The following is a 16,154-nucleotide window of genomic DNA, read 5'->3' as shown; positions in this document are numbered from 1 at the left end:
CAACAGTTGGTGGTATCCGTGATTAGTTTGTACAGTGAACAGTTATCCATATTCCTAAGAAGTATACATTTAATAGCTTTTAACTATAAATAAATAGAATTCGCTTAACATATTTCGATCTTTATAATTTCGTATAGCAAGAAACAACTATAATTTTTGTTAAAAGATAATATTATTAATGTTTACTAGCTGTTTCCCACGGCTTCGCACGCTTTTCGTAAGCTTTGCCCGTGTATGTGTACTTGTTTCAAGTGACTCATATTATTTCCAACACCGACGTACAGTTTGCCTTGAGAAAACAAAAATACTTGCCTATTTTTTTAAACCTTTTACTGATGGAAAATAACACTGTTCTTGGAAATTGTAAAAAAGATATCAAATCACGTTTATCAAAAATTTGACATTTGTGACACGTTGTAAATGTCAAAAAATGTTTGTTTACATAGAAACGTCAAAAATATGTATGTTTACTTAGTTACTGTCAAAAATAACAACAATTTTTTGTCGCATTATATATGTTTACAAAGAACAGCTGATTAAAAATTTGAAAAGACTCTTTCACTTAATAACATATGTTTGCTGCAATGCATTTCTTACGGGTATTTCTGTAACCAGTGGGGCGGAATCCTGAATCGGGAAAGGGATAAAAAAGTATCCTATAACCTTCTACAGATCAAGACGAACAAATTAAAAAAAAAATTAGGCGAATCCGTCCAGCCGTTTGTGAGTGATGCTGTTACACACGAACAGTTTCATTTTTATATATATATAGATTATATTTTTTTATTTAAATAAAATGTCTAGATTAGAAATTCCTAGACTAAAACATCTGAGCATGTGCAGATAGCCAAACGATTTTGTTTATATAGTTTTAACTATTAATAAAACATTTTATTAAAGGTTTTAAATATTTTGTTTTATATTGTCAAAACAACCGGGTGTGAACTGTCCCATGCTCTGAGCCTCCGTGGGTGACTCTCCTAACTCAAGGCACATTTGACATTAACACCAGCCCCTCTTTGTCACCCCTTTCTATCCATATCAGCGTCAACTGCTAACACTTCATCCACCTGTTTAACATTACAGATTTAACATTGCTCTCATGTATGAAAATGTTTTCAACATCACCACTAGAGTTGTGAGTTAATTTGTATTTTATCAGTGTTACTTTTTTATATGTTTTTATCTAGCTCCTTTGTTATTTTTCCAACAGAATATTGACTGTGACTAATTACACACCGTCTCTGTAGAACTGACTTTAATATCTAAGCTCTAACAACATGTCAGATGTTTAGTTTATATGCAAATAACACTTAATTGTCTTTAGATAAATAAATAAAACAACTGATCGAAATCTAAAAAGCAACATAGGTCATTAGTTAGGATAGACCACATTATATTAGACAAGCTGCATAGTATCATAATTGTGAGTGTAGTGTCCTTGCCTCTTGCAAACCTGTGTGGCGTTCCTCAGGGCTGCTGCCTGGAGCCAGTTTTGTATATGCTGTGCACTGCTCATTTATCCGGCTCTGTGTGAAACTGCACAGACCGTTTATATGCTGATTATGCTCAGCTGACTTGAACATGAACCAAGTCTCATAACGGGAACTATTAGTCAAATTAATACTGACAGAGAGATTCTCATGTCAGCAATTAATGGTCTAAAATTAAACTCAAATTGGAAACGTATAATTTTAAAATAAAAACTCAAGAGCATTTGTATAGTGTAAATTATATACTTAAAACCAGCTGTTGACCGGAGTTTTGCAAAGGGATTAAAACATAAACATTTTAAATTATGCTATTAACTCCAAATCACAGAGTTATCTTTATTTCAGCATAATAAATAGTGTACAAAATCCTTTTTTTACCATTTATCGGCATTTAACCATCTTCAGTGTAAATTAACCTCTAAAGTAAACTACAAACAACTAAATATCCACATGTAAAGCATTTAAAGGTAATAAATTTATATGATACAGCTGTAATTTTGATTGGTATTCTGAATACATTGTTTTCAAAAATTTATATTGTTTTATTTTCATATTGCTATTTCGAATATTATAAGGATCTTTATTATAATTTAGATAGATATGTAATCCTTCTTATTTTTTACTTTTTTCCTTTCTCTTCTAGATCTAAAATGTCCATGTTCTTTTTAATATTTTTGTAGTTTAAAATGTAGAAGATTATTTAACTTAGTTTACTATTTGCCAACTATTACTGTGTACTGGAAAGCGAAATGAATGAGCCACTCAGTAATATTTGTAAGCCTACCGTTTTAAAACTTCCATTTAAACTGTTGCAAAAAATCCATGTTGCAGAATCACCATGGATATCGTCAGATGATGTAGTGGAGAGTAGGCTACGTTCAGCTGGACGTGAAAGAACTCGGCTTAATTCACTGTCATAGAAAAACAAAGTGACTTTGAAAGAAAACATTTAAAAATGAAACTGACAATTTAAAGAATGATCGTAATATGAGCTTGGAAGACTGTGTCACTTGTACTACAGACAGTGAATATAGTAGCCTCCTTGATTGGCTGAGCGTTAGCGTAGCTGACAAGATTCTGTTTGTCTGTCTGTTTGTGTGTCCGCATGAAATATAGAAAACCAATTGTGGTATAGCCTTGAAATTTTTTAACACTTAATTCTTGCAAACACTGAATTTCATAGTTTTAAATTAATTAATAACATTGTAATTTTAAACATAGGTAACACAGAATTCTATGATAATGGGTATGACTTGTATATGTAGTTTGTATCGGTCAGCGAGGTCTGAAAATCATGGGGACATATCAAAGACGATTTGAACAATGAACTTAAAAATTTTCTCATTAATTTATTTATACACACGAAATATCCCTTGTGGTAATAGCAGATATGTCTTTTACAGGATTTGGCTAAACCATAGCTTATCTTTTGTATTTAATTACATTGTTTTACATGATAAACATGATATATTATGATAACATTTGCCTAAATTTACAGTATGTTACAATATTAAATTTAAGTACTGGTCAGGTTTATACTTATATCAAACCAAGGTGGAAATATTAAAAGTATTAATCTAAAATATGTAAATTGATTCACTGGTTACTAATAGCGAAAGGTAACGAAATACTAATGGTAAAAGTATTTCACATGAGATTGTTTAAAATTCACAATGGGTGTGTGTTAATGAAATCTGTCGGTCACACCTCAAGCGTGACTGCTTGTCATGAAATGTTTATCCTTGTTACTGCAGACTCGAATGTTTATTTTCTATTGTGTTGGCGTGTATTACAAAATAATTTCCGTTGCAAAATTTAAATCGTTAGTGTGTGTAATGTGTTACAATAGTTGATGATGTACACTAACCAATAACAATCATTTTATATTTTGTTATGAATGCAAATATTTAGAGAAACAGAATTTGACTCTAATGTTTGAATGTACATTACAAATTTATTTTATTTCTTAGGCTTATATGACAATAAGTAACATCTAAAATTGCCGGTTCACTAAATGACGAAACGAGCCTCGTTATTGTGAGCGATCGTCATGCAATGGATTTCATAAGATATTTATGTATGTGTATATAAACTATAAGTATCAGTATACAACAAGTATACATACACAGTGTTAACCGAAGGGGGTTACAAACCTTCTGTGGCTTATATTAATCGTGATTACAGACATAAACTTTTATATAAAATAGGTTAAGTAATGTGTCATTAATCCGCTAGCCGCCATTTTGTATTTTTTTATTATTTGTTAAAAATAAGTATTCTTACGTTATTACGACAGATGATAAAATTCTCTAAGTACCATGTGTTCTATATTAAACTGTTGCTCTTTGATTTTTCCCTTCCCTAACGGATTTTCTCTGTGTTCAAAAGGTTTCATGATGGACTGTTATCTGAAACCATGATTTTAAGGAGAACCGCTTGCAAGCCGTGTTCCTCAACGTGTTATCTGTTATTGGAATAAAATGACGCCCCCTTTAAATTATCTATGCATCCTCAGGGATGCACGCCCCCCGGCTTAAGAGTTACTGCCATACAGCATATAACAAAAAAAGACTTGAGTGGTAAAACGAAATAATGGTTACAAAAGTTTTCTCATGAACTAAATCAGATATTGTAAACATAAATTTATACTTTACAACCAAGACCCGACAAGTAGGAGGTGTAAGACTCCACGGAGAGCTCTAATAGCGCTCATAATTCCCGCGCTTCCGCTAAACCGTACAAACTGACACCTAGCCTTAACATGTGTATGATAACTTTCCATTTATTATTTAACAACTTCATAGGTGAGATGGCCCAAATCAAACATCTAACATTATATTGCATGTGTATGATGTATGGGAATATAGTTGAGTATAACAAATGTATTAAATGTAGCATTGTACTCGTATATCAGATGTATATACAGGGTTTTCACAAAAGAGTATAACCAAATTGGAAACCGAACATTGGCTCCTTGGTTCATTTCACATAAATGCTTATCCTGACCTTATCAGTACAAGGAAAGGTACCTTATACTCACCTAACGAGCGTTATCGCCGTGTGTAGTTCTGTTAAGAGACGTGATTACATTTTTAATGTCGAATAAATTTTAAAGCTGAATAATTTCTTCACATCCATCTTTACTTATGTCGCTATATACCGTTAAACATATAGCTATAGAAGGGTTATAGTACATTGTAAAATTGATAGTTTGGTTAGAACAATGCAAAAATGGACATAATGTACTTAATACGTGGACTACACTCGTAATTCAATTTTTATACTCAAATGGATTGATAATTTTTATCCAAATGAATAATTCAATATTACAATTTTTAAACATAATATATGGAATGGTTCGATAGTAACAATCGAATAACGAGTGTAGGCCTCTTATTAAAGCCTCCTCATAAAGACTACAAAAAGTGATAAAATTCCAGAATGTAAATTCCTATTCTCAAAGTTACAGTGCGTAACACACTTCACAATTTCCAATTACGTGGTTTCTGTTAATACCTAGTAAATATGGACTTTTTGAGTTAAATTATTTATGTGACAGGCACCTGTAATGCTTAAATCATTTATTATGTAGGGGAAGGCGGGGCGGAACGGGGTAGCGGGGCGGAACGTGGTACCCCCTCTATCCTGCTTGCATTGTGCTGTAACCTAGCGGAGATTGGCGAATCTATTTCAACAGTCTTCTTCAAACCTAGTTAGACCGGTTTCCGCCATTTTAGTTGTCGTCTTTGTGTTGGTTCAGTGACTTCGTAAGTTTTCTCTGTTTTCTTGCAATAATCACCACTTTTTTGTTAAGGGTAAGTGTTTGCTGTTAATTGTCACCAAATATTGCATGGTAACTTTAGGTTCTATAGCTTTTTAAGTTTATTTTACAGTACTAAGCTTGTTGAATAAATACTCCCTACTCGCATAAAAACCTTATAACCTAAAAATGTGACCCTGGGGCGGAATGGGGGTACTACCTCGTTCCGCCCCATCATTTTTAAATGGGGTTTTCGGATGCTACATATATATTTTTTTCTTACAGATGGTGCGAAATTATTGCAAAAAGACCAACAGACAAGAATGTTCAATTGATTTAACGAATATGGCCATTCAGGCTGTTTTAAATCAAGAAATGGGTTATTACAAGGCATCAAAACAGTTTAATGTGCCTCAAACCACGTTAGAAAGGCATGTTCGAAAGAAAGTGGAGGATCCAAACTACGAAATAAACAAAAAGGGAGGAAGTAAATTTTAATGTGTTTTTTCTAGAGAGCAAGAGGAAGAATTGGTCAACTATTTGTTAGGCATGGAGAGTAGGCTTTTCGGCCTCACTATAAAGGACTTACGTTCTTTAGCCTTCCAGTTAGCTGATCGTAATAATTTGGCTCATAAGTTCAACAGTGATAATAACGTAGCTGGTAAAGACTGGGTAAAAGGCTTTTTATCCAGACACCCCACTTTGACCATTCGAGAGCCTGAAGCCACTTCGGGAGCAAGAGCTATGGGCTTTAATAAAGTAGCTGTAGATCAGTTTTTTACACTGCTAGAGGCCAGCATTGACAAACACAAGTTTAAAGGTGAAAGAATATACAACTGCGATGAAACAGGGATCACCCCAAAAGCCACTCAAAAATTATAGCATTAAGGGAAAAGCGCCAAGTAGGAACTCTTACTTCCAGTGAGCGCGGCGAAACTGTGACAGCTCTAGTTTGCATGTCTGCTGGAGGGGCTTACATGCCTCCAATGTTAATTTTTCCCAGAAAAAGAAAACAAAAAGAATTTGAACTAGGCCTTCCGCCTGGAGGATGGGCAGAGGTATCTGATAGTGATTGGATAACTTCAGAATTGTTTTTAGCCTGGCTTCAAAAGCTTATAGCATTTTCTAAGGCAAGCAAACAAAGGCCAGTGTTGCTTATTTTGGTTGGGCACCCAACCCACACCAAAAGCCTAGAAGTGATTGATTTAGCTAGGGAAAACGGAGTTGTTCTCTTATGCTTGCCTCCCCATACCTCCCATCGGCTTCAGCCGCTTGATCTGACATTTTTCAAACCCCTAAGTGTTTATTACGGGGACGAGCTCCGTAAATGGTTACGTTGTGACGCTTTGGCAGATATCCAGCATTTTTGGGTCTGTTTTTGTTCAAGCGGCCACAATGTCAACCGCTTTAAAAGGCTTTGAAAAAACCGGAATATGGCAACCAAACAAAAATATATTTAGTGAAGCAGACTTCCTGCCTGCGGACACAACAGATGTGAGAGAACAACTTTTCACTACCGGTACGCAAAACAAAGAAACACAGCCCACCGAGCCTTTTATGTCTTCCCAGAATACTGAAGATTTGAATCTTGACCTCATTACTGAAGTAGCATCATCATACCAACACATTGATCCAATACCGGGTTGCTCCTTGATGTCAGATGCTGTGGTAGGGGAAAGATCATCTTTTCAAGTAGCATCTCCTGAAAATGTGCTACCGTTTCCTAAGAGCAATTCAATGAAAAGGTCAAACCGTAAAAAAGGAAAAACTGCTATTATTACAGAATCCCCTTACAAAAACGAGCTTCAAGCCGAGAAGCAGAAACGGGAGGAAAAAATCAAAGCAAAAGCAGAAAGAGCAAGAATGAAATTATTCAAAGAAGAAAAAAATAAAGAGAAAAAGGACAAAGCACAGAAAAAACAGAAGAAAAGGAAACTCCATGAAAATGGACATGAAAGTAAAGGTAAAAAATTGAAGAAGAAAATACAACCAGAGACTGATGACTCAAGCGATGATAAAGATGATGCTCAATGTTTGTATTGTGGGTACTTTTATTCCAAGTCAAATGAGGGATGGATAAGCTGTGTACGATGTAAGAACTGGGCACATAACTCTTGTGCTAATGTAGACAGTGAAGATGACGAAGTAGTTCTCATTTGCAAAGATTGTCACTCTGACTAGTTTCAGTAGGCACAGGCTAAATTTCCAACACCGTTCCGCCCCACCCATGGGGCAGAACGGGGAAGTTTGTATTAATTTTGTTATTATATTTTATTATTAATATTTTTTTATATAATACATCATGTAAATAGCCAGTGTTATAACCAATAAACATATAATTATATATTTCGGTTGATTTTTTTTTATTCCTTCAACTTTTTGAATTAGGTTAGATTTAACATTAAGTGCCCCGTTCCGCCCCGCCTTTCCCTACTCTACATATTACATATTTTGTAGTAAACTTACAAAGTTTGTGATATAGTGGAGTTTAATGTGTGTTCCCTATGCTATGTATAACATTGTCGCGATGGTAAACTAAGCCCATGTGGTGTAGAGGTAGTAACTCATCCCCTTCACCCTCACGAAGTAAGGAAGTTATCAGTTGTGGGGGGCAGGGGTCTATAACTAAACCCATCAGTCACAATTAACCACTAACTCGTGTCAGGTTGTCTGCGGAACGTATTATGTAACACATAACTAGTATATCAGTTCCTTGGTGACTGACTATTCCACTGATTATACATTCATTACATCAAATTATGTTTAAGTATTAATTATGATAAAATCAAGTTAAATAGTTTATTATATTCTAAGTATATTCTATACATTTAAAGTACATTGTTTGAAGCGTAACACTCGTATTTCACATGCATTTTATGTAAAACATTTTGCTAGAAAAGGAGAGTAAAAATTGAGTTAAAACATGGCATAGCACTAAAGTATAATGTGTTTAACTAAGAAACATGTACGTTTCCACAGGGCCAAGGGCTATCCTAATATTCAAGTGTACATTAGGAGCGTGTAAGTTCCTTATTCAAATAGTAAACACAATTCAAAAATTAATTATAATCCTTGGAATGTGGGTTGTAACATAGAACAACATTTTATGGAATTACTATTGTCTTTCAACCCATACTTCTGTTTATTGCATTGTTTTTCAAATTTGGTATTGTGTATTTAAATGTCTACTGAGATTATTAAAATCATTAAAATTAAAACTGTTCGATTTTTTTATTACCACTAAATGGTATATGTACAAACAGCCCCATAAAACCTAATATATAGGCCTTTTAATCCTAACCGAGTTAGAAATCTGAAGCAGACAGTATGATGATGACCTCAGTCATTAAAAATATTGTACTTCCTAAAAAAAGGAAGGTCTTTATTAAGACATATGAACATTATACTCCTCAGATCTCTGGTTATAGCTAAATTCTGTCATTGTTATTGTAAATGAATATGTGTGTGTGTGTGTGTGTGTGTGTGTGTGTGTGTGTGTGTGTGTGTGTGTGTTGTGTGTGTGTGTGTGTGTGTGTGTGTGTGTGTGTGTGTGTGTGTGTGTGTGGTGTGTGTGTGTTGTGTGTGTGTGTGTTGTGTGTGTGTGTGTGTTGTGTGTGTGTTGTGTGTGTGTGTGTGTGTGTGTGTGTGTTGTGTGTGTGTGTGTGTGTGTGTGTGTGTGTGTGTGTGTGTGTGTGTGTGTGTGTGTGTGTGTGTGTGTGTGTGTGTGTGTGTGTGTGGTGTGTGTGTGTGTGTGTGTGTGTGTGTGTGTGTGCTTTATGAAAGTGCTAAATACACAATTTATTTAAATAAAGCAATTTGAAATTATATTTGAAATAAAGACAAGACTTTCCACATTGTGTTTAGGTTTCGGGAAACTTCTTCTCGAATGGCTTTGGAATCCTTCCAGGATGAATGAGTCAAATTTCTTAAGATAAGTCTCTCTTTCATTACTGCAATTTCTCTCGCTGTAATGACAGGGCCACTTACACGGTTCATCAATTCTTATCAGGTGACGTCGGTATTGCGGTACAGGTAAAACTGGGTCCTGGAGAGAGAATGTAGTACAATATTGTTGTTATGCCTATACGTTACATTTTTTATTTCACTCAGTAAATGGTTGATTTAAAGTATCCCCGTACCTGTCTTGACGTACGAGGTACAACCTTTGTTACTCTGGTCAATACAAACACATTTTACCATATGAATATGGCCTGCGATGCTTAGTTTCTGCGCGTTTCTTCTAAATGACCAGCTTTCTAAAAATAATATATATCATAGTATGTGTTTTGTTTCTATCCTGTTTTACTTAAAGAGATTGAAAATGTAGTTGCAGCTATTTGTCAGTTTAAACATACTAGACATTGTACCAACACATCCATTCTTCGGTTAAAAAATATGTTGCTCTATTATATAAAAGTTGAAAAATTATTATTCTGTGTTAAAAACGAGGAAAAAATGTTTCGGAAAACGAGAAATAAAATAAGGTAAAGGTTGTATAATATATCTAAAATTAAATACATACTGATTATTTTATAGAATATGATTTGCAAGTATATTTTCGTATTATGTGATATATCATAATAATCAGGAAGACATGAAAAACTAAATAAAATAATAACTTTTTCAAGTATTGAGCTGGTTGTAGCATGATGAACTCCTTTAATACTCAATATAAAAATGCGTTACTCCTAAATTTAGTCAATCTACTGTGTTCCAAATGACGCCACTCAATTTTTTACCAGTTTCATTTAGGATAGATGCAGTGTGTAATATCTGGAATATGTACAGTACCTAGAGAAATAAAGAAGCCGAGAAGACATAAATGTAATCCAGAGAATATACAGAGGCCGAAGTAACTTTTGTCGTTTGGCTCTTATAAAGTAGTACGGCCTTCTAATGTCCCGCTTAGGCCTATATATCAAACTGTTTCTACCAGCGGTTAAATCTCGCCTCTCGGTCTGTCTGTCCACACACTTTCCATAAATGAAAAAAATTTCAGATCGAATGCTCCATTTTGAATAGATCTACATTATTGCATTTGCCAAAAGATATCATACAATGGTATTAAATAACTGAAAAGTTGCTACTAAAACATACACCATTTCAAAACATTATTTTTCTCAAATCTAATGAAATTTATTGGCAATCCCTCGATGTCGATACGGTAACGCAACAAATAGAAGGAAATAAATGTTACGAATTATTTTAAAACATGTGTCTAATTTCTCTGCCTATTAAAGAAATAAATAAATAAACAGTTTTCTAACGGTTTTCTAAAAACATAAAGAAGGCTACTACATAGTACCATCCAGTTAACAATTCAATATTCTACGTGTTATACGATCTAAACAACGCAACATGAAACTTCAGTTCAATTAGTATGCAACTTCTTTTTTACCTAAATTTTCTTCCAACTGAATACCCATACCCAATTTACATATCCATACACAATTTTTCATTAAGTTTTTTTGTTACTAGCTGAAAAAATACTACTTAAAATTCGGGCTGTTTATAAAGTAAGGCAACTTCTACACGATTATTTGTTTTTTATTATTGTAGTGTATGGTCACATCAAGTATATTTAAGTTTGACTAATGTATTTTCTTCTAGGACATTTGAGCGAGCAACATTAAGGATGAGAGTCCTCAACTGTCTACAGATCCTGGGTGATGGTTCTAGTCAAGAGGAGAAACATACAACACTCTAATGCATTCTGTACTTGGTGAGTGAACGAGAGTGAGTAGAAGTGAACATTAATTCAATGGAGATCATCTGTAACGGGTAATGTCGTGAGAAGTAACTTAGATAAATGATCCTAAAAAACCTTTCTTTCTTTCTTTGAAGTTCTTTATTGACAATGGATTATTTCAAAGGATTATATCACCGCCATTTTTCATCATTTTGTGTTACAGCATAAGAACTTTGTTTTGAGATCTTGTCTGTGCCCCATCCTAAAACAAATGTTCCAACTTGCCTGGTGTGATGGAACATCTCTACTTTGCTGTGGTTTATCATTTGAGTTTTACCTTATTTAGGGTTCATCTTTACAATGTACAATATTAATCCGCGATATTTTAAATCTATGTGTTCTTGAACAGTGTTTGTTATTACATTTCCTGAAGTAAACGCTTTAAGCATAATTGCCTTTTTACAGAAACGTATGTCTATGCTTTCTAGATTGGGATGAAGCAAACGTACTACGGTCAAGAAATACCTTAGATTCCTAATAGATTGTAATGGCCAAAAATAGAATCGATTTTAAACTAAGGACGACTTTTATACTTTTAGAAAGGGGCAAGAGTGAGAATGCTCATAAGGGCGTCAGGAATACCTTATAGCGGAAGTAGATTGAAGTAACTAGTAAGTAGGTTCCTAACACCTATCTGTAATTTTTTTTCACGGTAACATTTAAAACTCTACTATGGCAAGTGAAACATAATTTATTGGAACCATAAATTCTATTCCCGCACTAAACATGAAACAAGGTTGCAAATCTGGTGATTAATGTAATAACATATCCGTAAGTAGTACTTACACTAGTAAATATTTTATGGACATCGAAATGAGGAAACAGCTTATCCAGCGGTTGCCAAAACAAGAAAGAATGACACCTGGGATCAATTCCAGCACACCCTTAGTACTGTTAAAGTCAAGAAACAATATGGTGTCCTGTAGTCCTTGGAATGCGCAAATAGAAGGCGCCATTTATCTATCTTTTTATTCTGTCGCGATAATTTTGTACGTTACTTAAGTAGCATTTAAAACAAGTTTCAATAAACCTTTGATTATACAGCAAATAAATATTTAAAACCCTCCCAAAAAAGAGAAATTAGACTACTTATGAGTGATTGGCTTCAACGACGCTCAGCAAAATTCAATGGTTGGGCAAGCAACGACGAAATTCATCGTTTTTTGTCTATGCAGAAATTAAGTTTATAAAAATTTGGCATATTAAAATGAGTTATTTTTTTAGGTATTCCACCACACAACACAGTTATATTTTTATTCATTACATTGGGTTTAGTATCAGTGTTTAAATAATAGAATTCTACACACTAGTTCACCCTAAAATGTTATTGACTGCTATGGATAACTGGAATACGTCTTTTAATGTGACACATGTTACAACTCTTACGAATATACTTTGCTTGTTTATATATTTATTTATTCTTATTTTTTCGTGGCCATTTATACTTGTTATCCATAAGACAAATGTAAAAATATTCCCTTACCGTCAGCGAAATGCCATGGTAACCAAATCACATGCATCGTAACTAAACTCAGATTAGCTCATATAGGAATAAAGCTTCATGCACAATATCAAGTTTAAGTTCGATTTGAGATATCTTCCATACAGATGAACGGACAGACAGACAGACATAAATTATACTTTTCAATCCCGATGAGTCATAGGATTCGCAAATGCAAAGTCAATAAAACTACTTAAACAATCTTCGCTTCCGAAATAAAACTGTACTATTGCTCTTTTAATGTTTGCTGCCTTCTATATTTTACTAGAATTACTACTGGTACTAAAGTTATATATTTTATACAAAACAGACAGACACATTCAGTTCAAAATGTAATTGTAATTTTTCAGTATTTACTTAAGTAGCGTCATTAATTTCAAGTACTAAAATTATTGGATATTATATTTTACAAATGCATTAACATAATTTAAAGTATTAAATAGTTTATTAAATTTATCAATATTTTATCGTTGTATTCAGGTTCTATTCAGGTTATATTAATTGAAATGTAAGTATTAAAGTGTTTTCTGCTACTAGAAAATTAAACTTAAGAAAAAACTACTAAGGATAAATAAGAATATACTCACCACACCAGTTTATTAAATCATCTATAACTAAAGCTAACACCAATATTTTAGTACGGGACCTTCATAAGGCTTTTATATTGGTGACAGACGTATCACAATATACTCTTTCTTGAGTATTTATCACAAGAAAGATGACGTCTTGAGTCTGGCATCCACCAGTAGAGGTTAAAATGGGGTCGCAACACCTTAAAGAACATGTTTTCTTTTTTAACTTCATGCTGTGCGTATAGGGTGAACATTTTCAAATATTTAATATTCTCAACAGACTAAGTGCACAGGAAATGTCTTAGAGAACATAATCGCTTTTTGACCAAAGGATATTTATATATGTTTTAAAAGGGAAAAAAGTGAATATGCTAATAGAGTACCAGGAATAGGCTACCCTATATCGGAATTATGTGGCAATATCCAAAAATATTCACACTCTTTATTCATAGTAGGATTCTCAGACTGATTATGTATACATTTTTTATCATTGCAAAAATACTAGCTATAGTAGTATGTGAAATATATATTTTTTTAAACATAAATGCTATTTCACGGGCCAAAAACAAAACAAGGTTGCAGTCATAGATCACTAAACTTAAAGTCCAATTATTCTGAAATGGATCAGCAGATAGTAATATCACCAGTGACTTTCAATTATTTTCAGTAGTGTTTAATTTGCTATTTAAAACGCATGTACCTATGAAATTCCTATTATTTAATAGGATATCGAGTGCAAGGCTGCAGGTAACAGCTGGTGTTCAGAATTATTTTTTATTGATCATAATGTGGATTAAAACTAGCGTGTGTAAGATGATTAATCATGAACACATGGGTCACCTCCTCCGAGCATGTTTTAACTAGGTACGGGAATGGTGAGCACATACAATGCCAACTACTAGGATAGATAATTTATGTATAGATAATTTATGATAATATATGTATGGAAGGGACTTCGATGGTAGAACGAGTGGAAAATTTAGCTCGATATACGTGACGATTGCTATAACATTGTTTTTATGTCCTACGCAATAAATAATTTATTATTATTATTATTATTATTTTAGATAATTGATAGGAAAGGCCTAATTAATGCTCTATACTGATAGTGATGTTTTTGTAGGATAGAGTAATATACATAAATAAATAAACGTGTGCATACGTATAAGTAACGTGATAATGAAAACAAAATGTGAACACAGAAAAAGTAAGGCTAGGAGTATATTATCAGATATTTTTAAAATATCAATCGAAATCTAATAGCGTCAGTTTAAAATTAATCAATATTACGATTAGATTAATTTTAATGTACGTTTAATATTAGTTCTTCTCTTTAAACAATTCTTATCATATACCATATGAGAACATTAAACCCCAGATTGTTACGCTTTCTTTGAAATTAACACAAAATTATTTTTTTATATTCTCCAGTGTCATCAAACTATATTAGTATAGTTCACGTAATATACTAGTACTATTATGATATGCACTTGCAAAACATGAAGAAGCCATCGTGAAACAGCGATAATGGCATGAGGCCAATATAAATCACAGATAAAAATTTAGTACTTAAGGCGCACTAGAACTATTGTTGAATCTTTAGTTCCTCAATTTAACACCGGCGCCACGGAGTGAGAGTTTTTAATTTGTTGCTGGACTCACAAATTATTGGTTTATATTGAAATTTTCTAAAATTAATTATCGTTGGCCACAATAATTACTGGATACTGTGGTCAACTTATATTCCTATGATTAGGTTGTTTTTGTATCTGTACTTTTAAAGGAATAAATTTCATTATTTCATGTTGACAGCGCAAATTGGTAGCTACTCTCAGTACTGCAATTGGTGGAAACTACTGGAAACACAAATGAGTTCAGTTCCAGACGTGGTCTAATCTGTAACAGTTCAGATGACAATTCTTTATTATTTTAATCGTGATTATTTTTAAAGCTTGGCCTAGACTTATTATATATATTGCTATATATATATATATATATATATATATATATATATATATATATATATATATATATATCAGATAGAGTTTCCTAGTATATCGGAGAATGACAGGTCTAGATTAAGATTGACTCATAATCACAGATGGAACAATAACCTTTAACAGGTTCAAAACTCTCCACCCATAATTGCTAGGACATTCAAGTGACAGTTTTTTTATTTACTAAAGTTTTTATAAACAATTAATATATCCAATAAATAAAATCATTTTTCTGTTATAATAATTGTGTATACAAAATTCAAAATCTTGTTACGTTTATAAATAATAAGTTTATCTTAACCACGTTCATTTATATTTAAAAACTTAAATTAATACTTGAAACTGTATTGGGGGGGGGCTACATCAAACTTTACTCAACGTTGATTCTTCCTGTATATCTATATAGATTCACTGCCAGTGTTTTTTTTTTCACAAATAAAGTTGTGTAACAGCTAGTTGGAGATTTCATAGATGAAGTAACAGATGCGGATAATAATCCTTCTCCAGTAAAATGAATTGGTTTCAAATGACAAATGTGACTTATGTCTAGTGGTTAATATTTATCGAGTCTCTTGTTGCTTCCATTGGGCTAATGAACATGATACTGTTATTGCATTTATACTCACCCTTTCTATAAGTTCATAACTAACAAGAATGATAACAGTATTACAGAGGATAATTTCATAATTTTGGCAAATATTAATGATGCAGTACGACCATATCTTAATTCTTAGAATCAGTAACACTTATTATATACATGTTTTATAATGTGCAAACTATAAAAAACATAAAAACAACCTAAATTTGAAAATATAGTTTTAATGTTGTTGGATAAATCAAAACTCGTTAAGTTAAACCTACCAATTTATTAGTTTGTAAATTGATTTATTAAGATTCTAAACGTTAATTCTTAGAGCTGGTTGTATTTTATGCAAAATTAATATGTTTTTTATAATCTACCGTTCCAGGAGTTTTATTAGTACTACTGAGGCGTGGGTTGTTCATGGCTTCTTATGAACGATAAAGATGTTATCACTGCTGATATTCTTCCCTTACAGCTCTTCAGTTTGCTGGCCTCATTC

This window comes from Homalodisca vitripennis, chromosome 4, assembly GCF_021130785.1.
Source record: "Homalodisca vitripennis isolate AUS2020 chromosome 4, UT_GWSS_2.1, whole genome shotgun sequence".
In the NCBI taxonomy this organism is placed as follows: Eukaryota; Metazoa; Arthropoda; class Insecta; order Hemiptera; family Cicadellidae; genus Homalodisca; species Homalodisca vitripennis.
Note: the sequence above shows the minus strand (reverse complement) of the source record.